We start from the raw sequence: 15,755 nt of genomic DNA, 5'->3' as shown, positions 1-15,755 counted from the left end.
ACATAGACACAGGCAACAGAGCATGCACAATGTCGGCACTAGTACAGTGTATATCCACCTTTCGCAGCAATGCACGCTGCTATTCTCCCATGGAGACGATCGTAGAGATGCTGGACGTAGTCCTGTGGAACGGCTTGCCATGCCATTTCCACCTGGCGCCTCAGTTGGACCAGCGTTCGTGCTGGACGTGCAGACCGCGTGAGACGACGCTTCATTCAGTCCCAAACATGCTCAATGGGGGACAGATCCGGAGATCTTGCTGGCCAGGGTAGTTGACTTACACCTTCTAGAGCACGTTGGGTGGCACGGGATACATGCGGACATGCATTCTCCTGTTGGAACAGCAAGTTCCCTTGCCGGTCTAGGAATGGTAGAACGATGGGTTCGATGACGGTTTGGATGTACCGTGCACTATTCAGTGTCCCCTCGACGATCACCAGTGGTGTACGGCCAGTGTTGGAGATCGCTCCCCACACCATGGTGCCGGGTGTTGGCCCTGTGTGCCTCGGTCGTATGCAGTCCTGATTATGGCGCTCACCTGCACGGCGCCAAACACGCATACGACCATCATTGGCACCAAGGCAGAAGCGACTCTCATCGCTGAAGACGACACGTCTCCATTCGTCCCTCCATTCACGCCTGTCGCGACACCACTGGAGGCGGGCTGCACGATGTTGGGGCGGGAGCGGAAGACGGCCTAACGGTGTGCGGGACCGTAGCCCAGCTTCATGGAGACGGTTGCGAATGGTCCTCGCCGATACCCCAGGAGCAACAGTGTCCCTAATTTGCTGGGAAGTGGCGGTGCGGTCCCCTACGGCACTGCGTAGGATCCTACGGTCTTGGCGTGCATCCGTGCGTCGCTGCGGTCCGGTCCCAGGTCGACGGGCACGTGCACCTTCCGCCGACCACTGGCGACAACATCGATGTACTGTGGAGACCTCACGCCCCACGTGTTGAGCAATTCGGCGGTACGTCCACCCGGCCTCCCGCATGCCCACTATACGCCCTCGCTCAAAGTCCGTCAACTGCACATACGGTTCACGTCCACGCTGTCGCGGCATGCTACCAGTGTTAAAGACTGCGATGGAGCTCCGTATGCCACGGCAAACTGGCTGACACTGACGGCGGCGGTGCACAAATGCTGCGCAGCTAGCGCCATTCGACGGCCAACACCGCGGTTCCTGGTGTGTCCGCTGTGCCGTGCGTGTGATCGTTGCTTGTACAGCCCTCTCGCAGTGTCCGGAGCAAGTATGGTGGGTCTGACACACCGGTGTCAATGTGTTGTTTTTTCCATTTCCAGGAGTGTACAAACAAATGCGGCCACGCCGAATATTGGTGGTAATTATGTAGAGAAGCAGATTAAAGTACAGGTTTTAATGACAGAATAAAGTTGCTAAGGGAAGTCTTCTCCGCCTGAACAAGCCTCGGAAGGTCCAACGGTACCGACTGACCGCCGTGCCATCCTCAGGCCATAGGCGCCACTGGTTGCGGATATCGAGGGGCATGTAGTCAGCACATCACTCTCTCAGCCGTTGTCCGCTTTCGTGACCGAAGCCGCTACTTTTCAATCCAGTAGCTCCGCAGTTGGCCTCACAAGGGCTGAGTGGACCCCACTTGCCATGTGCACAGACCTGGACGATCACCCATCCAGCTAAAGGAAGTCTAATTGTTTTATTTTTATTTAAATACGGCACTTGCTTCAAAAACACGCCTCGTATTAATGTAATAAAGCACGGAGAAGAACCACTAATGGGAACGTTTCTTGATAGTGGAACGTAGTAATGGAAGAGGCACAAAAGTGAGTCCTTCGTGAGAGAAGCCGACAGAAGGCTGCCAGAGACGCAAAGCCGCCAATATGTTTGGGCGAGGTGCGGATGGACGGTAGCAGCCAACGCGATTCATTGCCGCTGTCCAGCGAAGGAGGTACGTGGCGCCCGGTCCCAACTGATGCTACGATTTCAGGCGGCGCAGCCAGTGGCTGTCAGGGAGACTTCATCTAGATCTAGATCTACATGATTACTCAGCAATTCACAATTAAGTGCTTGGCAGAGGGTTCATCGAACCACAATCATACTATCTCTCTACCATTCCACTCCCGAACAGCGCGCGGGAAAAACGAACACCTAAACCTTTCTGTTCGAGCTCTGATTTCTCTTATTTTATTTTGATGATCATTCCTACCTATGTAGGTTGGGCTCAACAAAATATTTTCGCATTCGGAAGAGAAAGTTGCTGACTGAAATTTCGTAAATAGATCTCGCCGCGACGTAAAACGTCTTTGCTTTATTGACTTCCATCCCAACTCGCGTATCATATCTGCCACACTCTCTCCCCTATTACGTGATAATACAAAACGAGCTGCCCTTTTTATCACCCTTTCGATGTCCTCCGTCAATCCCACCTGGTAAGGATCCCACACCGCGCAGCAATATTCTAACAGAGGACGAACGAGTGTAGTGTAAGCTGTCTCTTTAGTGGACTTGTTGCATCTTCTAAGTGTCCTGCCAATGAAACGCAACCTTAGGCTCACCTTCCCTACAATATTATCTATGTGGTCTTTCCAACTGAACTTGTTCGTAATTTTAACACCGCGGTACTTAGATGAATTGACAGCCTTGAGAATTGTACTATTTATCGAGTAATCGAATTCCAACGGATTTCTTTTGGAACTCATGTGGATCACCTCACACTTTTCGTTATTTAGCGTCAACTGCCACCTGCCACACCATACAGCAATCTTTTCTAAATCGCTTTGCAACTAATACTGGTCTTCGGATGACCTTACTAGACCGTAAATTACAGCACCATCTGCGAACAACCTAAGAGAACTGCTCAGATTGTCACCCAGGTCATTTATATAGATCAGGAACAGCAGATGTCCCAGAACGCTTCCCTGGGGAACACCTGATATCACTTCAGTTTTACTCGATGATTTGCCGTCTATTACTACGAACTGCGACCTTCCTGACAGGAAATCACGAATCCAGTCGCACAACTGAGACGATACCCCATAGACCCGCAGCTTGATTAGAAGTCGCTTGTGAGGAACGGTGTCAAAAGCTTTCCGGAAATCTAGAAATATGGAATCAACTTGAGATCCCGTGTCAATAGTGGCCACTACTTTGTGCGAATAAAGAGCTAGCTGCGTTGCACAAGAACGATGTTTTCTGAAACCATGCTGATTGCGTGTCAATAGATCGTTCCCTTCGAGGTGATTCATAATGTTTGAATACAGTGTTTGCTCCAAAACCCTACTGCAAACCGACATCAGTGATATAGGTCTGTAGTTCGATGGATTACGCCTACTACCCTTCTTAAACACTGGTGCGACCTGCGCAATTTTCCAATCTGTAGGTAGAGATCTATCGGTGAGCGAGCGGTTGTCTATGATTGCTAAGTAGGGAGCTATTGTATAAGCGTAATCTGAAAGGAACCTAATTGGTATACAATATGGAGCTGAAGACTTGCCCGTATCAAGCGATTTGAGTTGCTTCGCAACCCGTAAGGTATCTACTTCTAAGAAACTCATGCTAGCAGCTGTTCGTGTTTCAAATTCTGCAATATTCCATTCGTCTTTCCTGGTGAAGGAATTTCGGAAAACTGCGTTCAATAACTCCGCTTTAGCGACACAGTCGTCGGTAACAGTACCATCGGCACTGCGCAGCGAAGGTATTGACTGCGTCTTGCCGCTTGTGTACTTTACATACGACCAGAATTTCTTCGGATTTTCTACCAAATTTCGAGACAATGTTTCGTTGTGGAACCTATTAAAGGCATCTCGCATTGAAGTCCGTGTCAAATTTCGCACGTCTGTAAATTTTAGCCGATCTTCGGGATTTCGCGTTCTTCTGAACTTCGCATGCTTTTTCCGTTGCCTCTGCAACTTCATCCGGAATTATGGGCTAATTCAGCTCGTGACATCTAGGCTGCAAAGATTAGAAGGGTTGTAGCCTTGGAGGTAGAAATGGCTGCGCCTCATCAAGGAAGAGACAGCCACCATTTTGTAAAATGATCATTGTAGCTTCATAGGCATGCTGGAAATACGTTTCTATTCCATGATCTTAATGCTTTAGTTCAGAATTTCATTTGCATAAGATACCGTGTTTGATGAGAAAAAATCGTTTATAATAGGGAGTTAAGCTTCTGAGTTATAATATCCGTACGTTATTGTAAATTACTGATTCTAACCACATTGCAAACTTTCTCCCAGAAAATTTAGCTGGGAAAGATATTAGAGCAGTTAACTGCCTGTGATCATGTCGCTGGACCCAGTGTTATGAAGACAAGCAAGCTAACTTGCTGATTATATAGAACTATGACTGGCATAAGCTCAAACAATAGACTTAAGTGAATCAGTTACCCTTTGCTTAATTCATCACTACTGTAGCTTTTTGTAGGAAATCTGATCAAAAGTATGTGGACACCTGTTAGTGGGCATTAATGCGGGTGTTGTCCACCTTTCGCCTTTATGACGGCTTGAACTCGGATGACAACACATCCAGTGAGGTGTCTGAATGTCTGTGGTGGAATGGCAGCCCATTCTCCCTCAGGTACTGAGCCCAAATGAGGTAGTGATGAACGCTGGAACCTGGAGCGACGTCGATGTTGTAACTCATCCCAAAGGTGTTCCACTAGGTTCAGGTCGAGATTCTGGGCAAGCCAGACCACTTCAGAAGTGTTGTTTCCCACAATCCATTGCCCCACAGCTACTACTTTATGACTGTCTGCATTGTCATACTGATACAATCTACGTCTCACACTGTTCATCTACTGTACACAGTACACAATGCTGTAAAGTGTGTTGCTATCCTTTCGAATTTAGCGTTTTATTGAACGCAATAAGGACGCCAGACTCTGACCATGAAAAGTACACCTACTTGTGAGGTAACGAGCGAACTGTGGCGCCCTGAAAATATTCCAAGTTCGGAGTTGGCGTGGCCGCCTGGGCCGTTCGGCAAGCCGGGGCTCATCAGCGACTGTGTGGTGGCGTACGTTAGCCGGAGCAAGAGCGTAGTCCAGGCCGACCGCGTGGATGGGAATTCCATGTTATCGCTGTGTCGATGAAGGAAATTTGTAAGCCGGAGTGCCAAAGATGGTGGACTTTGTGAAACCATAATGACAGACATTTCACAGTTCATGTAGAAATTAATAATAGCCAGAGGAATCATGATACCTCAAAAAGAAACATGTACACTTGACAGCAAAAAAAGTGGGTCACTGCCAAATACAACCAACATAACGTAGCTGTGTTGCAGGTCCTCTAAACACCAAAACCCTTTGGGGTACAGTCGTTTGACTACACACAATGGGTACCGCAAGAGACTACTAAGAGACCAAAGGTCTTTATGGCGTCAGTCTAAGTGTCAACTAATATCGTCATACAAAACATATTAGAAAACATGTTCTCAGCGATGAGACACCCCATAACACTCATAAACTAACCTTAATTACAACAAGTGATATTCCAAAAGTTCTGAGAAAACGGATTATTTTACATATATCCTACAGTGATCCTTAGTCAAAATTAAATACTTGAGACAATATATGGAGTTACAAAACTGTACGGCAATTGGAAAAAAGTTTTTCGCTGTCTAAAAGGTTTTTCATCCACGTGCTAAAGGTCGCTGAACGGCAAGTGGCTCTGGAAACTGGATATTGGACGAACCAGTAGAAAAACGCGATTAACGGCAACAAGCACTCTAAGGAAATCTCAACATTAACAGCGAATCACCAGTAATATCATTGTTCTCGTAACACATCAACAGCTACGTGTACACAAATTTGAACTTTAAATGACATGACCAACGTCGTCGTTCTGGACCTGGATTCAAACCCATCACCTATAGCCATTGCTAACTAAGATAAGCTTTGTTTGTGCATTATTGAGACCGGATCACTAGGCATAAAAAGACGTGAAGTATACACGTTTGCACCAGTATCAGTTATCAATTCAAATCCTGAAAATAAATGACGAAAATGTTTGTACTGAACTGGGAATCCTGTCATAACAGTTACCGTCCTGGGAACTACCCCCAACGACGTTTAATATGGTATCATTCACAAGGAACAAGGTATGCTCATGTTTAAAATTGAAATGCCATCATATAAAGCTTGTGACAGGGATGCGAACCCAGCACATAATCGGATTGTTAATGAAGTAAAGTCATGCTCAAAAGTATCCGAACGACCTGGATTGCATTTCGCCGGATTACCATGCAACCCACATAACACAGCTGTCTAGCAGGTCCTCTAATCGCTCCTTGATACAGTCGTATGACTATTGAAAATGGTTCCAACAAGTCACCACTAGAAAACACTGCTCTGTATCGCAATAACTCAGGATGTAAAGTAATACCACGATACTAAAAATATCAGGGAACACCTCATCACAGATAAGACTGTCCTTAAGGCTTGTAAACTCGCATTTATTGCAATAACTGACATACCTGAAATGTTAGCACTCTCATTATTACGTCAGATAGGTAATGCACGTAGTAAGTTCGTCGTATTCATGATACCCTCTTCAAAGTAACATACCATACTTGTTATTTAACACAAAATGTCATTAAAAGTTTACGTTATTCACGAGCAGCTAGTTGAGAATAGTATGAACTTCAAATGACACGACGAACCGACTCGTTCTGCATATGGATTGTCATTCCTGACTAGGCATAAAGAGAGTGATATACCTCGATTTTAGACATTATCAGTTAGCAAATATCAACTTTAAATTACATAACGCAAACATTTTTAACGGACGCGAACTCCTACCCAGCATCTCTCGTCCCTGTTAACGGACTACGAGAGATGTTAAATATTGCTTCTTCACAAGTAACTTACTTGAAATGCAGTGAGGTAAAGCTTTGTGTTGGACAGGAATTCGAACCCAGAACCTAATCGGATTGTTATCGAAGCACAATCAACTTTGAAATATCGGATTTTCTCGGCAGTAGCTAGATGTATTAACTGAAATGACGAGACGAAATACAAATTTTTTCCTTCCCAGGACTCCAACCAGGAACATATCGCTGTTATATTCTAGAGAAAAGGAACGTTAAGTATGGGTTTGTTACACCAGCAGCGACATGTGAATATGTTTGAACTAGAAATAAAATGACGAAGTGTTCAGTGCTGACTAGGAATCGAACCCCACACATATCGTAGTTGACTACACACAAAGAGACGTCAGCTACCGAATTTTTCTCCACCAGCAGCTCAGAATAACATCCTTGAACTTACAGTGATCTCACAAATAGTCCTGTGTCTCACTGGGAGTAAAAAGCGTCAGATATTGTTAGTGTTGACAAAGAATGAAAATGCATTAAAAATAAAAATTATTATCCTCCAGCAGATAGGTGTTCTCATGCTAGAGCTTGATAATACATAGTGAAAAGTTTAGTGCTGGGCCAGGATTCCAACCCATTCATGCGCAATATGTGGAGATGTTGAGGAATCTGCACTTTTCAACAAACAACAAGTTGTAGTCGAGCTGTATTGTCCCTAAGGGATCTAATTCCGCGTTAAGAGCGGTCTGAGTTGCATTCCCAGTTCAGAACCAATTTTATCGGCATACAGAAGCTCAAATAAAAGACGGAATAAGTGTCCTGTGACCATACACAGGGTTTGTTTCGTCACTAGAAATAAATAACTAGTATAAGAAAGCTTACTGGTGATAGAGTTTCTACATGTCGCCACTCCTTACTTTATTGTGGTTCCACCTAACGTCTACTTGGTAGAGAAGCAATATCATGTTTAATGTGATTTTCAGACCACAATGACATTATACCTTCTTCACTTGGCGTAGCCAGAAGAGAATAGAATCTGGCTCTCCCTATCAAAAAACATCGGTAGAAGTTGGAATCGAACCGAGACCATCATCAGATGAAACTATCATCAGTCCAACAGACTACCAAACCCTCTTCTCTACGACTCATTTCTCTATCATAACACCGTTGCGCCACATAGGCTACCTGTAGTGGTTTGCAGGATATTCAGTACATTCATTTACTTGGTTGACCGAATCGCCATGAACTAGCTGCCTTGGCTACCTAGTGCACTTGAAATCACCGAAATAAAACAACGTAACTGCCACCTACACAGAACTGCCAACAGTGTAGGAAGCAGAAATTTAAATAGGAAGTGTTCCTTTCCATTTGAGCTACTCTATTGCGCTATTGTTCGTTGAAACCATCGTGCAGTGCAAAAGAAATGCTGTAACTGCCTGTCTCTCAGAAGTCTATATCTGGCCATATGCATTATCTCACAGCACTGTGGAATGCTGAATTTCTGGAGGAACGGTTGTTCGCTTCCAGAGGTGCTGTATAGCTACGGAACAGCTAGTAGCGTAACGGTAAGCGTCGCGCACTGTTGATAAGACGTCGCGTTTTCTATTACATTCGTTACTACATTTTTTTTAAACGCAATTCTGCTGTCTGCTGAAGTTAACAATTTAATGGAACTTTGAACATAATTCTCTTCACTTCTCAATCCAAAATAGTCGCATTTGGAAAAAAGGCTAACTTATGCGTCATTTTGTTCTTTTCAGGTTTAATAGACGGCCAGGCAGCAGATGTGCTCGAAGCTTTTGTATTATGTATGGGTAGAGCGCATCGTGCCAAAATAGTCAGAAAAGTACACTCCTGGAAATTGAAATAAGAACACCGTGAATTCATTGTCCCAGGAAGGGGAAACTTTATTGACACATTCCTGGGGTCAGATACATCACATGATCACACTGACAGAACCACAGGCACATAGACACAGGCAACAGAGCATGCACAATGTCGGCACTAGTACAGTGTATATCCACCTTTCGCAGCAATGCACGCTGCTATTCTCCCATGGAGACGATCGTAGAGATGCTGGATATAGTCCTGTGGAACGGATTGCCATGCCATTTCCACCTGGCGCCTCAGTTGGACCAGCGTTCGTGCTGGACGTGCAGACCGCGTGAGACGACGCTTCATCCAGTCCCAAACATGCTCAATGGGGGACAGATCCGGAGATCTTGCTGGCCAGGGTAGTTGACTTACACCTTCTAGAGCACGTTGGGTGGCACGGGATACATGCGGACGTGCATTGTCCTGTTGGAACAGCAAGTTCCCTTGCCGGTCTAGGAATGGTAGAACGATGGGTTCGATGACGGTTTGGATGTACCGTGCACTATTCAGTGCCCCTCGACGATCACCAGTGGTGTACGGCCAGTGTAGGAGATCGCTCCCCACACCATGATGCCGGGTGTTGGCCCTGTGTGCCTCGGTCGTATGCAGTCCTGATTGTGGCGCTCACCTGCACGGCGCCAAACACGCATACGACCATCATTGGCACCAAGGCAGAAGCGACTCTCATCGCTGAAGACGACACGTCTCCATTCGTCCCTCCATTCACGCCTTTCGCGACACCACTGGAGGCGGGCTGCACGATGTTGGGGCGTGAGCGGAAGACGGCCTAACGGTGTGCGGAACCGTAGCCCAGCTTCATGGAGACGGTTGCGAATGGTCCTCGCCGATACCCCAGGAGCAACAGTGTCCCTAATTTGCTGGGAAGTGGCGGTGCGGTCCCCTACGGCACTGCGTAGGATCCTACGGTCTTGGCGTGCATCCGTGCGTCGCTGCGGTCCGGTCCCAGGTCGACGGGCACGTGCACCTTCCGCCGACCACTGGCGACAACATCGATGTACTGTGGAGACCTCACGCCTCACGTGTTGAGCAATTCGGCGGTACGTCCACCCGGCCTCCCGCATGCCCACTATACGCCCTCGCTCAAAGTCCGTCAACTGCACATACGGTTCACGTCCACGCTGTCGCGGCATGCTACCAGTGTTAAAGACTGCGATGGAGCTCCGTATACCACGGCAAACTGGCTGACACTGACGGCGGCGGTGCACAAATGCTGCGCAGCTAGCGCCATTCGACGGCCAACACCGCGGTTCCTGGTGTGTCCGCTGTGCCGTGCGTGTGATCATTGCTTGTACAGCCCTCTCGCAGTGTCCGAAGCAAGTATGGTGGGTCTGACACACCGGTGTCAATGTGTTCTTTTTTCCATTTCCAGGAGTGTATTTTCTACATTAGCTGTCGTCTGGTAGTGGCATTTTATTCTTCTTCAAACCTTGTTTGACAGCGTTAACTCAGAACAAGTTTTCTACATGCATGTAATCAATAAACTGCATGTGCATTGTTGGACTGTTATAGATAACATCGGAGAATTCGCATGTATCGTCGATGATTAATTTCTCTCTCATATTTAGTATTGTTCTAACAACACTAAAAGAAACCTTACGAAAACTGTGCACTGTATTGTAAGAAATGAAATAAAACTACCCACGATAACCTTACGACGAAAGTAAGTCTGTTTTAACAAAACTGAGTATCTGTACACAAGCGTGCCTCTATCTGCACGAATTAGTAAAACACTACTCACTTAGATTTCGATTGGGTGTGTGTTTAAATGGTATACTGTGTCATACCCAACTGGTATGCAAACGTGGCATTTCATAAATTACGTTACGTATTCCTAGAAACCCAAAATTTACTTGTCAGCAGGGGAAAGATGCGTTACCTGTTGTGCAGCATTGTAAGTTTTTCACCATTGCTCTATGAGCTGAAAGTATTTTCTTACGATTTGCTTATCGATGTTTGATCTGACTGCTTGCAGCAGGGATAAAAACGTTACATTCAGCGAGGCTGGAACCGCGAACCGTAACAGTCGCTTTTCCACCGGTCAGCACGGCAACACAGAGCTAGGGGATAGATATGGTTTACGCCTTCTTCTTACGAGGCCAATAGTGGCTAGAACTCGTAAACTGCTACTTACAGGACGAGATTAGTTGCGATTGCCACGTTCAATGACTTTGCTGGGCTGAAAACCGTAAATTTACAGTCTTCTGTTACACCTCAAGCGATAACAACTCATGTTATTCAATGGAAATGACACGACAAATCAAGTGAACTTTGAGGCTTAATTCCGGGCACACCAGGAAGTAACTCGTTGATCACAGAGTTGCCAAACATACCTTGCGTTGTTGCCAAATCTCAGTTACATTACCAGGAGGAAGAAGACGAACCGATGTGATCCTACAGCGGGCTTGGAAGTGACCATAGCTGGCGCCTCAAAGACGCGGCTGCTACGGCCTATAATACGTAATGCGTCTGATTCGCATTTCTGTAACTAGGTTTAGGGACTGGAGCTTAGTTACTAATAATACTCAGAATTGACTGCTACTAAGCATCATAAATCAGTAACTCTCATAGCTGTTTTTATATTTCTTTCGTAACTGTACTCAAAACTAAGAAACTCATTCACGGACGGTTTCGTGCCTCGCCGATAGTCGAGCACAACAGACAAATAAAAATAAAAAGAGAATATGTGTGTGTGTGTGTGTGTGTGTGTGAGAGAGAGAGAGAGAGAGAGAGAGAGAGAGAGAGAGGGTAAAAAATTGTTGTAAAGAAATTGAATACTGGTATGTAAAGAAATCTTTCATTAAAATGACTCGTTACACATCATTACGAAATGTCGTATTCATGATCTACGTAACAAGTATTAATCTAATCTAATCTAATCGTATCATATTGCTGACTATCCATGAAGAGTCATAAAGTACCGAAATTTTGCGCCTATATCAGTAACAAAATCTAAACTTGAAAATAAAAGACGACAGTTTTTGTAATAAACCGGGACTTCTATCAAGACCCTTTCATCCCTGTTAACTAACCATGAAAGATGTCTGATATACCTCAATTCAGAAGTAACGAAGTGTGTATGAATTTAAAGATGAAGCGCATGATGTGAAGTTCTGCGACGGAGATACGAACCCAAGGCGTAATCGGATTGTTAACTAAGTGAAATCAAATGTTACGCATCGGTTTTTCTTGCCAGCTGCTAGGTGTTTAATCTAAAATAAGGACACAAATTTTTGTGCCTGAGCGACAATCGAACCGCAGTCCTATCGTTCTTCTTTATTGTCCACGAATATTGCTTAAGTATCAATTGCTTACTCACCAACAGTAAGATGTGTGCGTGTTTGTCCAGAAATTGTTGGCAACATGAACAGACATTAAAAATGCACGTTAATTTTCACTAGCAGGCCGGTGTGCACGTGATAGGGCTTGAAATAAAATTATGAATATTTTTGTACTGGATCAGGATTCGGACCCACATATTTACCTTTGGAGGAGACCTAGAGAAGACTGCACTCTTGGGAAAAGGAATGAAATGATTGAACTATACTGTTCCGAGAGATTCAGATCCTCGAAAGAGGAGATACGAATTCGAATCACAGTCCAGCACAAAATTTTTCAACGTCTCTAATTCAATCAAGTACAAGTAAAATAAGAGCCCTGTTCCTTTAGACGGCTATCAGTTCATCAAATAAAATAAAATTTTCTAATGTAAGTAAGTTTACTGGTGACAGTATTTCTGTTTACCCTGACCTCCACCTATGTCATTTTCCAACGTAAACCGGCTCTGCCCAGTTTGGAATGAAGGAACGTGATGTTTAATGCGGATTCTGGATTATAACAGCCTTCTCTTGAGGTTACCAGAGGTAAAGTAAATATATTTGTGCCTCTTAAAAGTAAATGCCTGAACCCACGCATTGCACTTGTGATAGTTCGTTCCACCAGGCCATTATGGCCACATTTCCCAGCCCCAGGAGTGTGCTGTAATGGATGATGTGCTTAGCTTACTAAACTAGTCACGTTGGAAAAAAACGGGAGTCTATTAAATGGTTAAGTAGAAGCAAGCTTCTGACGTGGAGATTATGCTATTCTCATGTCAGCAGGATGTAAGGACACTTCTAGACGTCATAGCCTCGATTTGAAGCCATTTTGAAATTTTCACTAATTCAGGAAATTTCTTAGTTCGAGAAAATCCACTGTGAAGTGTGAAGTTACCAGATAATTCGATTATCACCGTCATTATTACTATCATTTTCTTCATACCGCTTCTGGACCACATGTGCTTGTAGATCATTTAAGTCCTTTTGGTCATTACAGAAGTAGTTGCCCAAGAACAAGTTCTTTCCCTGTCTACGGAATCCTTTTCATGTTAATATCAAACATCAGCAATTACTCGTAGATCAAATTAAAACTAAAGTAATTGATGAAAACGTTACTTGATAACGAAAACGCGCTACCTTTCTTCATTTACTTGCGCCTAGAAATGGCTGTCAAAAACTGCCAAATCAAAAGCCAAGGGATCTTACTGCCTTCCAATATACGTCGCTGTCGGTTCTTCCATATGATCTGGTCGACGTGACCTGTTCCAATTTGTGGATGACACAGAATGTTTTAGAAAATCAATTGTTTTCCTTTGCAATAAACAGAAAGATTTTCATTCTAAGCTATCCAAGTCGAAAATTTTCGCAATATTAGTTCAAATTTATTATTCGCTTCCATAATGTATGGAAAGTATTTCACAGTTGCAAAACCCGCATCCGACTCACTGTCCTTACACTTAGTCACTGGCCATAAATTCTAGCTCAAAGTGACGCCAGTTTAAGTAACCTAATGTAGCGAAGACTGTTTGCCAGTGCTCTTTCTCACCGGAAAATATGCAGTACACTCATTGGGCTCCATAAGTACACTGTAACAGTAATTTCTGTGTGTATGCAATGCATACGGATTGTAGAATTTAGTGGAGCTCTCTCTTCCACTTCTGTGTACAATATGTCTGACCTAAACGGGCCCTTTATCATTACAAGCCCTGGGCGGTGCTACATCATATTGACAACAGTAATGTGCTTAAACTGACAACCTCATTGTTAGTTTTACCCGATTTTGTAATCATTTAAGTAAAACAACATGACCTTCGAGTGGGAGACATTTCCTCCCTCTTTTCCTTCTGTGAATTTTGTCAGTAAGCTTGTTGCCTTCGAACCAGCGAAGTGCGGCAGAGTACGGCTGGTAAACGATTTACAAACCACGATTTAGTGCCGTTAACACGATTTCTTTAAACATTGGCGTAGCTGAAGGAATTTAGTTTCTTCTTAAATCGTCTTATGCAGCAACGTTCACAGATATCTCAAATAGGAAAAGCTCTTTATCCAGGTACGAGGTTGTAAAACAAACTTCCCACAGTTTGTGTCAGGTTGATCTTTTCGTCTGATAGCACTGCGTAAGTATTTTGTCTAAGGGGTATTAAAGTAGTGTTCCTGTAGCTGTGGTAATCATTGGTAGAAAACGAGTTTCACACCAATGGGTACAGTACTGATAAATATTCAAAATGATTATCAACCTAAGTCTGCGTTCATCCACAAACAGAGGCGTATTTGTAATATTGAAGCTAGACTATGTACCCTTGTCTTCCTTGAGTGGGCATTTGAAGGCGTTTACACACACGTATACGAGGGTAATCCCAAAGGTAAGGTGTCCTAAGGGACACGCAAGTGCCAACTCAGGCACAAACGAGAGATCCTTAATTTTAATGGCAAGCAGAAACCACAGTGTGGCAGAGTACGGCTGGTAAACGATTTACAAACCACGATTTAGTGCCGTTAACACGATTTCTTTAAACATTGGCGTAGCTGAAGGAATTTAGTTTCTTCTTAAATCGTCTTATGCAGCAACGTTCACAGATATCTCAAATAGGAAAAGCTCTTTATCCACTGTGAAGTGTGAAGTTACCAGATAATTCGATTATCACCGTCATTATTACTATCATTTTCTTCATACCGCTTCTGGACCACATGTGCTTGTAGATCATTTAAGTCCTTTTGGTCATTACAGAAGTAGTTGCCCAAGAACAAGTTCTTTCCCTGTCTACGGAATCCTTTTCATGTTAATATCAAACATCAGCAATTACTCGTAGATCAAATTAAAACTAAAGTAATTGGTATCTGATAGAGCTGTATTTAGCAACATGAATCAGTTATGTTTTCCGTGCAATATATCGGACAACACGTCAGTGTAGCGAGATTTCGTTTATGTGTTGCGCATGGTGCAAGCAATATTTGTGTTTTGCTTGCTTCTGTGATAGGTTTCACCCCACTGAATGCGAGCAAGCTCACGAATAGGCTGTCAATAACTGGAATTACGCAATAACACACTTAAAAGTTGTATTTTTGCAAGGTGATAAAGAGCAAGACTATGGATACGAAGGACTCAGGTTCGATCCCTAACCAGTCCCGCGATTTTTATGTGCCGTTTTACACATATTTCCCCTGGGGCAGTGTTTGTTGATGTGAAAAATGCCGAGTTGCACTGTGGTCCGAAAGCCACGTAAAACTGTAGGTTCCCCTATTAACTGGCTAGGTAAGTCAACTCAAAGGTCGGATGAAAGCAACAGCATACCACCTCCAACATGGCCGTGCATATTAAAACACTGTGTTGTTCAAACGACTCTTGCGACTGATGACTGCTTTACTTTCTATGGGTTCCAAAACTAATGATCTTCGGGTTATTAACATTTTTGTGTTTTCATGCTGTAGCTTTGATACCAGTAAACGTAAGTAGCCGGCCGAGCACTGTCACCGTTCGAGTTGTCAAGGTGGCAGACGACGATGCTGTCGACCCCAGTTACAATTTTGGTCATGGCTATGTTTCAGTCGAATACCTCTATGGGCCTTTCTGTGTATTTCAAGATATACTTTTATACACTTGGTACGCTTCAACATTGGTATCTGATAGAGCTGTATTTAGCAACATGAATCAGATATGTTTTCCGTGCAATATATCGGACAACACGTCAGTGTAGCGAGATTTCGTTTATGTGTTGCGCATGGTGCAAGCAATATTTGTGTTTTGCTTGCTTCTGTGATA

General features: G+C 44.2%; 1 protein-coding gene across 1 annotated transcript in view; it reads right to left on the bottom strand.

The window, feature by feature from the left end:
- Positions 1-15,755, bottom strand: part of LOC126159423 (uncharacterized) — a 196,226-nt gene that overhangs the window by 13,610 nt on the left and 166,861 nt on the right. The gene's annotated exons all lie outside the window — the stretch shown is intronic.

The sequence above is a fragment of the Schistocerca cancellata genome, chromosome 2, assembly GCF_023864275.1.
Source record: "Schistocerca cancellata isolate TAMUIC-IGC-003103 chromosome 2, iqSchCanc2.1, whole genome shotgun sequence".
Lineage (NCBI taxonomy): Eukaryota > Metazoa > Arthropoda > Insecta > Orthoptera > Acrididae > Schistocerca > Schistocerca cancellata.
Note: the sequence above shows the minus strand (reverse complement) of the source record. Positions and strands in the feature narration are given on the sequence as shown.